The sequence below is a fragment of the Hakea prostrata genome, chromosome 9 (genome assembly GCF_041222555.1).
Source record: "Hakea prostrata isolate BN-2017 chromosome 9, UWA_Hpros_2, whole genome shotgun sequence".
In the NCBI taxonomy this organism is placed as follows: domain Eukaryota; kingdom Viridiplantae; phylum Streptophyta; class Magnoliopsida; order Proteales; family Proteaceae; genus Hakea; species Hakea prostrata.
This window is the reverse complement of record NC_142608.1, coordinates 40872768-40888218: the sequence shown is the minus strand read 5'-3', so window position 1 is coordinate 40888218 and position 15451 is coordinate 40872768. Positions and strand designations below refer to the sequence as shown.

Here is a 15451-nt window from a genome sequence, read left to right as displayed (position 1 = left end):
CTTATGGGCTTGATACAAACCTTCATACCTTTTTAGTTCACTACTTTTAGCATTTTACAATGGAGCCCAAGGTTGCTGCAGGAGGAGAAACTTCAAATGCTTCAGGTTTGAGGTGAAGAAACAATTGATCTCTCATGCATGTGGGGTTCCTATCAGGATTCACTGAGCTTTCTCTCTCTCTCTGCTTCTTTCTGTTATGCTCACTTTGCCACTTGCAAACTTTTAGTCTGAGAGCTCTGGGTTTTATGACTCAACTTTTGGTTGTTTAAACGTAGAACTGAGGTTTTTTATTTGGAATGCTGGACAAAATTGGCTCTGAAATGTCTAAAACCTAATGGTTCAAGAAATACTGGGGGGGGGGGTCTATCACACGTAACAACAATTGTTGATCCATATCTCATTAGGGGTCAAGTTAAATTTGGTTTTGATTTGAATCAGCATTTTCTGTTGGTAAGTGGAAGTTGATTGTTTCAGCTTTAGTGTAAAAGTGTGACCTTTTTGGTTGCTTTCTCATTTCTTAGCATCTTCTTTGCTTTTTTTAGTTTCCCAACCTTTTTCCTTTCTCATGTTTTAATGTTGCAGCTGCTATGCCAATGCTATATTGCAATGTATGCCAGCACGAAGCCACTGTTCGTCTACCTGGTCCAGAGATCACATTCCAGAAACTGTATACCCTAATATTTCTCATTGATTTGATTACATTTGATGCAATGTTGTTTAAAGATATGTAACTTCCTTTGATCTATCCTATTTTTGTTAGGCTGCACAAAAGAGGTGCCTCATGTGTGAACTTGAGCAGCGTGTAATGATATTAAGAGAAGCCGTACTCCCTCTGTCTCCTGACAAAATCCTCAGGTATATGCAGAAAATTGGTTGTCGAATAGGTTCTGTAAGTCAGGAAGATGCTCATGAATTTCTAAGGTATGTCAAAATATACAAGACCTGAAGATTTTTCCTTTTTCTTGGTTCCCCTTTCTTTCTGTTTAAGCATAGATTAATAAATGGTGATTTCTCTTGGTGGTTTTTTTCCAGTTTGTTGCCATGATCCTTCTTTCCCTCTCTTTTCTCTAATAAAAAGTTCTGAAGTGTTTTTTACGTACAGGCTTCTGGTTTCTTCCATGCAATCTATATGTCTTGAGGGACTAGGTGGCGAGAAGCATGTTGATTCAAGCTTGCAAGAAACTACCTTCATACAACATACTTTTGGTGGTTGCATTAAATCAAAGGTAACTAATTTACTCATCACTTATGTCAGGTGTCTGAACAATAAATATTTTTGGTGTCGGTGTTCTCTTCATAAATAGCACCTTTAGTGAGTTTTCTTTTGCTCAACCAGGTCAAGTGTCTGAGATGTCACCATGAATCTGAACGGTATGAAAACATTATGGATCTTACATTGGAGATAAATGGTTGGGTTGAGTCATTGGAGGATGCACTTACTCAATTTACAGCCTCTGAGGATTTGGATGGAGAAAACATGTACAGATGTGGAAGGTCTGCTTTATTTGATTTCTTGGGAAAACCTCTATGAAGTGCTGCAGATTTTGTTATGCATTAATCATCTAAAGTTGGCTAACCATCATATGTTCTAATTAAAGGTGTGCCAAATATGTTAAAGCACGAAAGCAACTGAGGATACATGAAGCACCAAACATCCTTACAATAGTTTTGAAGAGGTTCCAGGTATGACTTCTGAAAATAGTGTGCTTGAGAAGCACTTCCTTTCTATATTTTCTTTGATAAGTTGATGTTGACACATTGATCCTTGGTTACTGACTTTCAGTGTAGAACATTTTGTTTTTGCTTTGAGTTTAGGTTATGTTTGGGCTGAACTTATTCAGTTGTCACCTTTTTTCTTTCATGGTTACCAACTATTGGGCTCTGTATTTTGTCAGAAGGGGAGCTATGGTAAAATAAATAAGTGCATAACTTTTCCGGAGATGCTGGACTTGATACCGTTCATGACTGGGACTGGAGACAATCCATCTCTTTATGTGCTGTATGCTGTAGTTGTGCACTTGGATATGCTGAATGCTTCATTTTCTGGGCATTATGTGTCACATGTCAAAGATGCACAGGGGACGTGGTTCAGGATAGATGACACTGAGGTAGCCTTCTCTATTCTGAAATGCTCCTTGTGGCCTTATAACTCTGTTTTAGTTTTGATGTTCAAGATATTGGGATGATCATTGGCAGATAAAGTGACTTATTTATAAGTTCTGGCCATTATCTTATCCAAATGTTGAATAGGTTCTTATTATATCCTGTCTTTAGCTTTCTTTATCCTCTCTTTTTTGAGCTATAACTAATGGTTACATTATCCATTAAAACAGGGAAAACAACAAGGAAAACAATTCTAAGGAAAAAGGAAATATATTTCACTGGGATAGCAAGCTGTAGTGCGTGGCTCTTGAGAACTACAGGAAATAGAATCCATCAGAAGAATTGGCTGGTCAAGTACTAAATAATTTTATTTATTCAAGTCACCTCGGTGTTAACCAGGAAAAAGGATAATGGAAAAACTAAGTTAACAACAATTTCTTTTCCCCCCTTTTCTGGATGGGCTGTTTTTTTTTTTTTTTTTTTTTTTTTTTGTTGGGGAGGCCCCGGGTGGGGGGGTGAGGTCAGTAGTTGTAAATGATTGATGTAGTTTATGTGGATGTTAACTACGAAAGAAGCTCAAAGAATTAAGTAGATAACTGAGATCTACTTTGGCCCATTCACCACCCTCCTTTGTTGATCTATGGGTTCATTTATATCCAGTTTTTACTTTCAGATCCACAAAATGATTTTTTACTGCCGGCTGCAGTTCCAGGACACCAGAACCATGGTAAGAAGAGGAGGAGGAAGAAGGAGAGAAGAAGAAGAGGGGAGAAACTTGCAGTTGATGCCGTCACCCTCACGTAGCACTTTATTAATAGCAAAGTAATTGATCCCACTCTAGAACTTATTTCCTAGAATGAGTTGCACAGAAAATAGAAACTAGATATTTACTTAACAGAAAATAGGAACTGAGACTTGACTAGGTTTGTTTGTCAACTGAGCTACAAAAAAAGTAGAAGTATAAGCCATAATAGAAAGTAATCTCCTAATCTAATGAGTAGAAGGTAAGGAAGTAAAAATTTGAATAGAAAAGATCAATCTTATAAAATCTGGAGTGGACCCCACATAGTGGGGTTACCACTCAAGTGGTAAATCATGCATATCTTAATACTCCCTCTCAAGCTAGAGTATATATATTAGAAGCTCCAGCTTGGGATAACAGGAATGTATATTAAAAATCTTCATAATCTTGAACACACGTAGCATAGCAGACACCGGTAAACGCTGAGAGAACTTCAGCAAGTAGATAATCAACTACTTAGATAATCTTCATGTTGGATGAACCATAACACAATGAGAACAAGATAATCTTCATGTTGGATGAACCATAACACAATGAGAACAATAGGCAGCAGTAAACATGAATCACATCCATAAGTATAGTAGCAACAATAATATCGAAGATGCTATCCAAATAATGGTAGTAGTAGTAACTAGTAATTGTCTCAATAGTGTAGCATCTGTGATGGCTACATCATGAGAGGCAGGTAGTAGGCAGGAATCTCCACAAGATAAGATGAGAAGTGTAGCTTCAATGTCCACTCAAGTAGATAACAAATACAGCTCTAATGTCTGCAGGGAAGCTCTTAGCGAGAAGGCAGGTGGTAGATAGTAGGTAGTAATTTTGCTTATCCAGAGGCAGAAATAGAGCCTTAGACAAAGGTCAATAAGTCAAATATAGGTTATTGTGAATCGAATAGGCAGTGCGGGTTATTGCAGACCAAGTAGTTAGGTAAATGGTAGTTTAGGTTACCACGGACCAAGTAGTAGGTTAAAGGCATCATGGGTTACTGTTGACCAAGTATGTGTTTAAAAGGCAGTATGGGTTAAAGCAAAACAAGTTGGTAGGTAAAAGGTTGTGGATTACTACAAACCAAGTAGGTAGCTGTTGTTGCTGTTGTACCATCTTAAGATAAAAGTCTTGTTAATGTAACTAGGGTTGGACCCCTAAAATTGGGCCCAAAAACCAGACCCAAAAGAGACACTAAAAGCTGGCCGAACAGCCCAGGGGTATTTTGGTCATTTTCAAGCCCTCCCCTTTGGGGCTCAATCATGGTTGTCAAGGCGACAAGGCGATGCTAGTTGATAGAGGGCAACAAAAACCAAGGCGGCCGCTTAGGCGCGCCTGGGCGGATGCTTTGACAGAATCCTCTTGATCCAAGGGTCATGGATCTACTTTTGGTTTCTATTTGAGTAAGTAGTTTGAGAGTTATAGTCATTTTTTAAGTTATTTTGAGTTAGTTGTGGATAAGATACTGATTCCTTATCCAAAGTGCTTCAACTTCCTTTAGTGTTTGTTTCTATTTAGAAGTCACCTATTTAAGTCTCTTGTCTCTTAGAGTTACTTATTTCTGAAATTTGAGTCCATATTTAGTAAGAATTTGTAACTTAAAAAAGTCCAAGCTAGAAGTTGTTGGATCTATTAGATAGGGTATCCCAAGTTGAGTCAAAGTGCCTTGTAATTTACTATAAATAACCTCTTTATTTCTGAATAATGCAGATTGGATTCATTGAGTTAAACAAAGGCTTGAGCTGTTGGGAAGGAAATCCTTACAGCCTGGGCTGAGAGTAAATCTCAAAGAATTTCAGAAATTCTAGCAGCAATTCATCTTCTTCAAGGCAGTCCAGAGACAGTTCCAGCAAGGCTTTTTGATTCTCAAGTGAGCACAGATTCCCCCCCGCGGCCATCGCACCCTACCCCCAGCCTCTTCCCTCTCCTGTGCAACTTCCCCAACCCTCTGCTCCGGCTGCAGCAACAAACCAGCAGCACTCGCACCTCTCGCAAGCCCTAGAAACCCCTTCCCCCTTTTGTTTCAAACCTATAGGCTCCCCTAGAACCTCCCCACCCCCATTCGGTTCACTATTTGGCAGTAAAATAGGAAACCAGATTTTTTTTCAAAACTTCCTGCACTTACTAGGAGACTTTCAGATTCTGAAATCCTAATTAGCGCTGGTTCCTATCTAGAAGGTCCTGGAAATCTAACCCAGTCCCTAGGTTACATTAGTGGTATGAGAGCTACAAGAACCAAAACTAGGCAGCACCATGGATGACTCAATCTATTGCCACAAAGAAGGATCTGAACATGAAGACTTCTATTGCAGCCCCTCCCTCAATGTCATCTACAGCATCCTTTCAGCAGAGCTAGACGAAGACTGGACGAGGAGTCGCCTCTTCTACACTAGAGTCCAATCGGGGTGAGCACAAAGCATTGGTAACTGTTGATAGTGGTAGTAGCTTTAATGTGGTGTCTGAAGAATTTGTAAAGAGAGCTGGTTTTAAAAATTGAGAGGCATCCCCATCCCCATAGATTCTTCCTTGTAAACCATGAAAAATTAGAAGTCACTCATAGGTGCCTACTTCCCATCAGTCTCCATTCTTATTCAGAGGAGATATGGTGTGATGTAGTACCCATGGGGTTGTCTAAAATTATTTTAGGGAGACCCTAGTTGTGTGATAACCATGTAACTATCATGGAGAGGGAAAACTAGTGTTAAGTCTACATGTAAAGGCTTAAGGATTGTACTCTTACCCTTGGACTTATCAGCAGAGATCAGGAAGAAATAGGCCTTCAGAGCAACTCAAAAGGACTCTAATACCAAAACTTAGCACTTGATGGATCTAGAAACTGAAGGACCTAGTCAGAAGCAGGGAAGAAAATTCAACCGAAATTTTGATGTTTCGGTCGAAATTGGACATTTTTTTTCTTCTGAAAGTTGGAACTTCAATTTCGGGCCTCATATGGACTCAAAATGATTTGGATTCTTGCATAATACCTATTTCAAGCATAGTAAACACTATAGAACTACTAGTTTACCAAAAAAACCATTGAAAATGTAACATCCAAGTATATACTACATATGAGAAGAAGCAAAAATGTTACCATTTACAAGTCTACTTTATTCCATGTCTCCCTCTTCCATTTGCACCCTATACAAATGACAATATAAGTCCCATGATGTTTGCCCCATATAGTTGTTGACATAGTCGGCAATTGCAGCTCTGTATATGGCCTCATCCACATGCGTAAGATTTCTTGATGGTGGGAAGTTTTGAATCTCCGGATAAGGAACTGGCTCAACTGCATATGGAAAGGTTGGTGGTGGTGGCTATGGTATAGAGTGGAAGATTTGCTCAACAAATGAAGAAGCACTCTGGTTGTCAGCATAAGGTCCATACTGGCAATAAGGTTCCAGTGGCCGACTCTGATAGGTGACAGTGGGAGCGACACCTTAAGCTCCATAACCATAAGGCTCCATTGGTGGCTGACCTTAAGTCTGATAGGAGGGACACCATATGGTCCATAACCATAAGCTCCATAAGTCGACCCAGTAAAACCAATACTCTCCACTGCAGTTTCATATGAGGACTCTGCAGGCCTATGCCATCCGGATCCTCTAGAGGTGGAGTCTCTGGAATCATCTATGCTCATCGATCTCATAGTTCCCACCAAGCTCTCGGCATCAGCTAGACGGTAGGACCCATATGATGGCGTGTTCTCTGTGCTATAGCCATGCTGTCTCCCCTTCCCCTTCCTCGAATATGTAGAGGAAACATTTTGGCCTCGAAATGCAACTTAAGTATGTTTAGAATTTTGTGTCGTGTGGGTGAACTGACTCTCGCCTATGAATCTCGGTGGTCGTCCTGCCCCCTTGACTCTCACGTCTTGGTGGTGGTGGTCTGTCCCTAGGATCAGTTGAATCCTGATCATGAGGTCCAACACCCTCCTCATCCCCTCCATCATCTTCATCATCGTCATCATCATCACCATCATTGTCATCGCCGGAGGCTTAAATCACATCATTCTCAGTGTCAGACTAGACAATCAAATCCTCACTCTAGGTGGATGCACTAGGGGGTGGCACGAAGGGACGGGTTGGTGTTGCATGTGCACTCCCTTCCTAGGCCATGAAGTCCTCCACATCAGCCCCCCCTCCTCTGCAATCTGTCTACTGGGACAACCTCCCTCCGCATCCAGTAATGGCTTTCCACTGTCCCTGATCCAGTCAACTACGGGGTTATCATCATCATCCATCTCAAATATGTCGGCCAACTCGATATTGTTACTCTCTCTGTCCATCCCCTGTCTAATACGATCCCCCCTCAGTCTCATATTATAGTGTATGTAGACAAGGTCTTCTAGACGCTTCACACCCAATCGGTTGCGTCTTTTTGAGTGAATGAGGCTGAAGGTGCTCCAATTTCGCTCACAACCAGTGGTGGAACATATCTAGGAAAGCACTTTGCTTGCAAACGTACTCAAGTGGGGTGAGTCACGTCCAAATTGCAACCACCATTCAGCTGCGACAAACATAGACTCCAAGTCATTTCAATACTTAAATAACTAAGTTAAAGATATAATATAATAATTAAATGTATAATGAATGAACTTACCCCCAGGGGCAGATTCCGTCCCGATATGGCCATGGAACGACCGAAGCTCCCAATGGCATCCCTAAATGCCTTTATCTAATATATAAAGGAAAAAAAAAAAAACTAGTTACTAGGTTAATAACTTAGTATAAAACTATGAATTGTGAATATCAAATCACTATCTCACTTCCATAAGGATGATTGCTTGTTTAGATGGATCCAGTTCCAACTTCTCCACTACAGTTTGGACAACATTTATCAAATCTTGTCTTATCCCAAGATTGTCCTTGTAATGGTACTTGGGATTTAAATAGTATGCCGTGTAAGAAAAAGTACGTCATAAAAGGGAATAGTTAATACTTAATACTTAATAGTGTGAAAATATAATGAAAATTAAATTGAATAATATACTTAACAACTCACCAGCCTTATGCAGTAGATGCTGCAACATAGACTCCCATCTAACTCTTTATTAAACAAGTGAAGGTCTTAGAATCCTTAAAGGTACTTCCCATTACTACTTATGTTTTGGAGGTTCTAACGCTAATGTGCAAGGTTATATTGATTAAGATAATTTAGGAAACAAATACACAGAAGCACTATTAGGTATGTTTTGACTAAAGGTGGAACTGCCATTAATTAGGTTTCAAATCTACAGAAGGTGATTGCACTTTCAACTATCAGAGGCAAATATGTAGTAGTTACCGAGGCAAATAATGAGATGATTTGGCTTTATAGGTTTATAGAAGAGCTGGGAAGAGGGCAAGAGAAGAGCAAATTATGGAGTGACAACCAGAGTGCAGTTTATAAGAATTCAGTATTTCATATTTTATTTAAAGACAAAACATATTTAGCTGAGATATCATTTCATAGGGTCAGTTATGGAGGATGGTCTATTGAATATTGATAAAATTGAGGGTTGCAAGAACCTTGTGGACATGTTAACGAAGGTGGTTAATAGGGAAAGTTGAGCTTTTGCTCAACATTGATCAATCTTTATTAATGGTCAGTTTGGTTGCCTGAGCATTGCTGATCTTTGAGGTGGAAGAGCCAATAATTATCTTCAAGTGGGAGATTGTTATGGTGAAGACTAATTTTCTTCGCATGTGAAATGTTCTGGGATCGGTTTGTTATAAAGACGAATTCAAATTTGAAATTCAAATGTTTGAAACTTGAATTGTTCATTAAAGACAAAAGGTGTTGAGCTAATTCGATAAATTAAAGTAAGTATAATTTTGTCAAGAAAGACTTTTAGAAAATCTACTATTGTCAAGGTTGAATACACATGTGATGAAATGAACCTGGACTCACTTAAAGGCCTAGGCAAGGTTGTGTTAGCTAGAGATTCCATGTATAGACAGTTCACACAAGGGAGTTGTTGTAATGTGTCTTGGAAAATTTGAAAATTCTTCTGTTAATTTTGGGCATTCCTTTTGAATACAGGGACATTTTTGTCATAGTCTATTTTTCTTATAATTATTAATGGTCTCTTAACAAAGATTGAGAGGTGTAGAGAGGTATAGAGAGTAAGTAGAAAAAAATTAGCTAGTCTATAATTATCTTATTCTTCTTCTTCACAGTGAAACACCATATCAGCTCGGCCATGGATATAGCCTTCGGGTGAACCACGTAAATTCTTTGTTTCGTGTGCGTGTGCATTTTGTTCTATTTTCTTAACATTATCTTCAATACTCATTTCCCATACTGTCATAGACACAAGCTTGCACTATTTGATATAGAGCAATATATATTTTTTTAAGGGCATGAACATTATTTTATGAATTTAAAGGTTATGTGGTTACTGATCTCTATATATTTCTTGTTATAGACAATGAATTAATCAATGGAATCTGAGAAATGATTTCTACATATTTTTCTTGTAATTTTTGTTGTAGAGACTTAAAAGAATGAGAAATGATTTCAAATTGTATTAGTATACTTGGGGGGGGGGGGTGTTAGGAAACATTTTGGATTTAATTACAAAAGATTAGTTAGCTTTTGATTTTAACTAAGACAAAACCCCTCATATTTTGCTTTTAGTACTCATTAAAAGTAGTCATATCTAGTTATTAATTAAACACATAAAGTAACGAATTATTGACGTAAGAGACAATTAATTGTTGTTGTCATACCATACTATCATTCTATACTATACTACTATATAAAAGGAGAACTTGAAACAATTATGGTATGTTTTTTACATTGACCAAGATGCCCCCACCTAATGCCCCCACCTAAAGCCACCAACCTTTCCCACAATACCTGTAAGCTCCCAAAACCCCTCGCACCCACCTCATAGACACATCTTTAATGTTTTATGTTTGATGATAGAAACTTAAAAGACAAACCCTCAACATGTGTGAAGGGCTACAATCCCTTGAGAGGTACAACTCTTCAAATTATTCCACTGAACGGATACATTTCTTCAAAGAACTTTCAAGCAAACATTTCATTCCTTTGAATAAATTCAAAAGTTGAACTAGCAGGCAAGACCTTGAAAACGCTCCTTGATGGTAGTTGAAGAACTCTCATCCTGTCGAGTTCGTTCTTCTTCCGGTAAGTCCCATCTAACACACATCCAACTGCAAGAATTGATGAACAAGCCGCCTCACACATGGGGATAAAAATGAAGTTTTCCCCTTTGAATTGAATGCCCCCTGTAGTCTTCTCCCAATAGGATCATCATCCTTAACTGTGATTTTGATTTTAGGGTTTTCATCGGCATTCTCGCTGATAATGTAAGGGATCTTGATGGAACCATTGACCTTGAGAAGGAATTTGTTGTCGGCGTCACAAGCTTCGGCTACCAAGGAGACAAAAACATTGATCTCATAACCAGGGATGGATGAAGGAAGAAGACGATGTCAGTGAATAAAGGGGTTTTAAATGGGGTTTTTGAAGTGTTTAATCAATCAATTTTTCACAAATAGATAAGGTATAAGTTAAAATGGGTTTTATTCAAGGGTTTTTACACCTAAAAGTCGGACTAATATCTAGTCTAGTAGATGTGTGACATGTGTTCTAACATTACATCAAAAGGCTGAGGTTTATTTGCAAGTCACATCATTTTTTTTTAAACTTAATCATAAATTTTTGATATGACTTATAAATGAATTTCAATAATTTGATGTGATACTAGGGCATATATCAAAGGAAATGATGGTGAAATGGACTAGATAAAATTCTCCTAAAAGTCACCTTGTTAATCTCAACAATTAAAGTGATATTTTCACGTGTCACATGGTGGTGCTGTACTGCTGTCTACAGCGGACATATTTTTTAGGTTGACACGTTGATTTGGTAAAACAAATAAATAATCAACTGGGATACCTTTTTGTTGAAATCAACTGGGGTAGTGGGGTTTAAAGGCAGGTTTTGCTGCGTGCGATATGAGAAACCAATAATCAGCCGATTTTGTTTTTTAATTTTTATTTATTTATTTTCTATTCATACTCGGAACAACTTGAAGCTACTCTTCATAATGTGATACTTGTGACTGAAGATCGGAGAAGGTTGGAGTTGACGTTAGAAGATCATCGAAGGAACAATTTCTCTAAGTTGTCGGAGAAGATAAGGACAGCAAAGGAGGTCGTTAGTAAGTGTCCTAAGGTTCACTGCTGGGATTTCCTTTAGAAGAAAACTAATCCCAATATTTGATCTTGACGGCACTCATTTTTGGTTTTCTTGATCATCTGCCACATCATTTGCCCACCTCAATTCAATCTGATGTTAGTTAAGTTGATAGATTCCGAAAGCTGTTTAGACTCTGTTTTAAAATCCAAATGTGTAGTTCGTCTGTGTTTCATGGGAATTTTTGAGTGTTCATTAATAATTATCAAAACATGAGTTGCGCCTTGCCGCGTGTTATTCACCATCTGGTTCAATGTATGATCCTGTGTTTAATTCTAATAGCTGTTTATTCACCATCTGGTTCAATCTTGTGTTTAACGGTGATGCTGCATGCGAATTTTAGGCATATGAATGCTACTTGAATACATCTAATAAGTCCATTACTTAGCACAGGCCCCTCTTCTGCAGGATGCTGGCAGGGTTGAGTTTAAGAGACAATCTTAAACTTTGCATATGTTAGGATCATCTCATTATGCAACAAATGGGTCCTTTCTTATCGATGAGAAAAATGTAAAACATTTCCTTCTGTATTTTTCTTAGCCTGCAATACAGAAGGATGTGATCTTTGTGGAGTTCACTAGATGAACTCTAGAAAGATGCTCAGCCAGGTGAAGATATGGACATGAAAGTGTATGTACCTGAGTTCAAAGTGTCCCTTGGTTTAGATAGAGCTCCAGAACTTTTATCCCTTATTTATAATACTATAATGAAGTGAAGAATACAAGAATACCTGATGTGGGACTCAAAAATTATAGAACTCCTAACAAGACAAAACTACCCTTGTTTGACTTACAACACTATGAGAGTGTCAATTGAGCTGGCATTATCATGTTCAATGGAGGCCTTTAAATGCCCCTATTTGGAGGAGTGATTTAATCTAGATCAAAGGCATTAGAAGAACTAGGGTCAGACCTAAGATAATCGTAGAAGTGGTGAGAAGGATATGCATAGCTTAGGCTTCGTGTCTGGTATGGCCTCAAATTGAGTTGATTGGAAGGCAAGGATCCATGTAGCTGACTCCATTTAGTTGGGACAAGGCTTGTTGTCGTTGTCATATATGTATTCGGTTGATATGTGAAAACTGAAAATCATGTTAGAAGTTATAGATGATTCTAACCTATCTAAGGTTCAAGGTAATATTGAGAACTGAGAGAAATCATTGTAAACATGAATGTCCAGATCTGAAATAATGTTTAGATGTGATGGAAACAGAATTCAGTTTATGTTTCTGAAGTTTGAAGTTAAAGCCTACTAGCTATTGGTCCATGCTTTCCGGTGCTTCAAATTTAACCATGTTTGCTACTAGGGATTAAGTTATCCTGTGAACATCTGGTGGACCATTCCAACTGTCCAAGAGTCTATTGATTCAAATATTCTTTTTGACATTAATTATTGGAAGTTTTGAGATCTCACTAAAATATCTGAGATTTCAATGGAATTTTTTTAAAATTTTCAAGATTTTATACCGAAATTTCCAAGATTTTGACTGAATTATGGTAATTTTTGGTTTCAAAGTGGCATTCTGTTTCAGCCACTCTGAATACTTAAAAGATTCAGAATGTTAACAAAATTTCGTCAAGTTTTTGAACTATGTTGGGAAGTGCATTTGATAATACTAATGTGTTGCTATGATATTGTGGATTACGACAACTTACTTTTGCTCATTGCTGATTGGGTTATTTGACACAGAGATTATATCTACTGGTGCTGCTGATGATTAGTATGGTTGAGCTGAAATTGGTCCTTGGATGATGTTTCTCCCTGCCCACTGGTGCCTACAACTGCTATTCAAGGTTTCTGTTGGTTTTAATTTCTGTTCTTTGTTTCCAAACCACATGGTTTGGTACGTATACTCTAGCTTCAAGAAGACGTTAATTAATATAGGCATTGTGGAGTTGGGTTGGATTACTTGCAATAGTTAAGTCCCTATCGTAAAGAGTCCTATTCTCAGTTAGAGTTTTAGCTGTCATTACCAAGGATGCTTTCTTTTTCTAGTACTTCCTATGCTTCAGTTTCCTTGTCTGATTGTGGTTGTATAGCTTGTTTGTATAAAGGAGAGTCAGACTATTAGCAATATAACACCGACTGATCTGTCGCTAGGTTTAGACACTTTTCCTTTTCCATTCTCTCTTTTTCTCTGGGTTTACCTCTTCTTCTTCTTCTTCTTCAGATATTGTTATAAATAAAGGAAGGTTCCAGTGATAGGACACAATCTGAAACTGTTGCTCGGTTTAGACACTTCTTCTCCATCATCTCTCTTTCTCCCTTGCTTCTTCTGAACCGGTTCTGGTGCAATACAATTAGAACCATACTAGGAAACTGAAAGAGTGAAAGCTTTAGGAAAGGAAGTAACCTAACTAGCTACTAAGAATACGATTTCCTCTCAATGGTGACTAACTAACATGAATATTCAACCAGGCTTGATAACTTCTATTAACTTTTAACAGACTCATCGGTGGTATACTGGTCACTCACTGATGTCACTGTGTCATAAACATGCCATACTGTTCACAGCCAGGTTCTTAGCCAAACTGTGAGCCTGCTTTCTTCTCCCTCTTGGTCTCATGAATTACACTGACAACCTGCCTTTGATCTTTTCTGCCTTTCAGTTGGGATTTTTTGTGATAGATATAGTAACTTGTGGCATCTTTCCACTTCAGCTCCATCTGGTGACGTGGACCGAAATAATTTCTGGTTGTATTTCCTCAAACATAAATTTAAATGTTATATTATGTACCTTAAAAGTATTACTCGAAAATTAGGTATCACAGGTGTAAAGCTCTTTTGTTTCTTCACTCCTCTATTCTACTGTTAAAAGTATAAACTCATACAGCATCTTAATGCCTATCCAGGTATGTTTGCTTTCAGGAACTCTGGTGCTTACTGAGTTGAATTCCAGTACCAATGTTGCGATTCTCAGTTAATTGTATTAGATTTAAGTGAATGTGAACTTAAGTTAATGCACTATCCTTGCCTACTCCCATTCTGGTAGGATACAGTTGCATTTACTTAGTTGGACTTTGAGGGGCCTGGTGCAACAGTCATGGGCTTGAGTCTGGAAAAGCCTCTGTGCAAACAAGGGGTAAGGTTTATTACAGTAGACCCTCCCCTGACCATGCAGTAACCAGAGCCTATCAACTGTGTATGTCCCTTTATTAGCTTACTTGTCCAATGATTGAGTATTGGTACAGTTAGATTCTAAAGGAGGCCTTGATGGAGGAAACAAGAGTTCTGTACATGTGGATGATAACTATACCTGCTGAGTGCTGATTGCCAGTCTTTTGCATCCAGAATCTGTTGAATCATTATTTGATTTGTATTGCATTGCAGAAAATCCAAAGTATGCTTAAAATTTCTTCCTTAATGAAAATGATTTCCCTTTTAGATGGTGGACCTTGGCTCAACCGTAAGGTTGTCCACTGCTACCCAGTGGACCTGGGTTTCAGAAGGAAAACAGCTTCTCAATGAAGTGGGGTTACAGATGCTTACATTATGACTCTCCGCAGATCTTAGCAATGTCAGGAGCCTTGTGCACTTGGTACATCCTTCTTTCCAGAAAGATTTCCTGTTGGAATTCTACTTTTCATAGACCACCAGTTAGTAGTTATTTAATTTTCTTTTCATCTGCCATTTAAAACATTCTAGTGCATTTATCCTTTGCAGATCTTGTGAATTGAGCTGGCAAATCTTTGAGGCATTTGAAAAATGTATGAAGATTGATTCTGGGGCTATAGTTCTGTAGATGCTTTTACCCATCTTCCTCCTCAAACAAGAGACAAGATGGATACCTTCTTGCCGAAGACATTGAATTATTTATACTAGCTGTTCAGCGACAACAGTGTTATTCCTATGGATAAGTTTGTTTTTAACACAGAATCTCACCCTTTGCCCATCAAAAGCCCAGAAAAAAAGGGATGAAGTTTATCTGTCACGATTGTTTATTTATCATGGAAAAGAAAGCATGCAAGGATTTGAAGGTATCCTGGGTGGGCAAACTGAATCAGTTTCCTTTGATGTTATGGAGCCATTCTTACATGCTTTCTCTGTCAAGATCGTCTATGCATAGATTGGCACTGGTGATGTGGTAAAGTGGCATTACAGTGACTACAGTGGCAAAAGCTCTTGATTTCTCTACTCTGACTTCTTTCCAGGGCATTGATATTGCTGTATGCCTCCCCCACTCCCCTCCCAAAAATTCTCCCCGTCTCACCATGTGGGAGTTAAGTGGAGTCAAATGTGACTTTTGTCCAATATACTAGTTTCATTCCTAGCTTTGAACAATGAGATTTATTTGACTTTCACAATCTATTATTCTCATTCTGAGTTGCCTCAATTCACAAATCATGT

The 15451-nt window shown here is 38.3% G+C and overlaps 1 pseudogene across 1 annotated transcript in view; it reads left to right on the top strand.

The window, feature by feature from the left end:
• The window catches only part of LOC149005237 (ubiquitin carboxyl-terminal hydrolase 15-like), a 28476-nt pseudogene extending 14516 nt beyond the window's left edge, over positions 1-13960 (top strand). Inside the window, exons 5-11 of the transcript XR_016169951.1 lie at positions 583-667; positions 761-921; positions 1103-1226; positions 1337-1494; positions 1599-1683; positions 1896-2108; positions 12794-13960. The product of XR_016169951.1 is annotated as a ubiquitin carboxyl-terminal hydrolase 15-like (transcript). The remainder of the gene's footprint in view (positions 1-582; positions 668-760; positions 922-1102; positions 1227-1336; positions 1495-1598; positions 1684-1895; positions 2109-12793) is intronic.
• The last annotated feature ends 1491 nt before the right edge of the window (positions 13961-15451 follow it).